The sequence below is a fragment of the Heterocephalus glaber genome, unplaced genomic scaffold (genome assembly GCF_053883595.1).
Source record: "Heterocephalus glaber isolate CG9 unplaced genomic scaffold, H.glaber_assembly_v1.0 deba00000347, whole genome shotgun sequence".
Taxonomy (NCBI): Eukaryota; Metazoa; Chordata; class Mammalia; order Rodentia; family Bathyergidae; genus Heterocephalus; species Heterocephalus glaber.
The window spans coordinates 13,592,523-13,593,446 of record NW_028258143.1 but is presented as its reverse complement, the minus strand read 5'-3'; the positions used below and the strand labels follow the sequence as shown (position 1 = coordinate 13,593,446).

Sequence of the window (924 nt, the reverse complement as noted above, 5' to 3'; positions counted from 1 at the left end):
TGGGGAGTTGAAATATTTATAACTGGAGCATGATCTTCACAGAACAAGACTAGTATGTTTTGCAAGCAGGCAGAACTGTAAACATTCAAGAATGACATGCTCATGGCATTTCACACTGCCCCTGAGGTATTGACAGGAAACACCACTTGCACAGCTACCTTTATCAAGTTCAGATAATGTAGTGAGAAACCCAACTGCTGAGGAACTGGATTCCTGACTTCCAGTAGCAGTTGGTCCAGTCATTTATAGCAGTAAATAAATGTTATGAAAGTTCATGTAGAAATCATTATCTAAATGGCTAAAAATGAAAGGCTTGCATTATGGCTAGGCATGCACTGCTGGCAGAGGACATACAATTTGCTCACAATATCTTTTTTTAGATTACTTTGAGGAAGAATGCCATCATTGAAATAGAGCAAACCATAGAAAGTTTCATCTTTCTTTTCTTTTTTCTTGATGGAATGAGAAATGACATCAGTTTACATGCCATCTGAGAAGAAAGGAATTTATTTTGTTGAAAAGCATCCAAGTTTCCCTCTCTTTGGAAAGCTTTGTTACTGCAACAAACTTTATCATTGTTAATTGTCTGGTCATTTATGGGATTGGTAGCTACAGAAAAGTTTGTTTCATCAATAAATCTGTACATTTGTATATATTTTATTACACTTGATCTTAGCCAAAAGGCCGAGAAGCCATATATATATTTTATTCAGTAACTTAACCAAAGTTACACACACATGAAATTTATCAACATTTAAAGTCCCATTTTTCTAAACTCAGTAAGAAAATGCCATGAATAATAGAAAAGCATATATATGATGAAATTATCACCCTCAAACTCTCCTGTCCTGAACACTTTCCTTTCCTTCTGTGTTTTCTAAAGTAACTATCAACAACTATTTCCATAAACCTGGATCCTAAGAA

The 924-nt window shown here is 34.6% G+C and overlaps 1 pseudogene; it reads right to left on the bottom strand.

Annotated features, from left to right (window-relative positions):
• Positions 1-539: 539 nt before the first annotated feature.
• Positions 540-696, bottom strand: LOC147829862 (U2 spliceosomal RNA; annotated as a pseudogene).
• Positions 697-924: the final 228 nt, after the last annotated feature.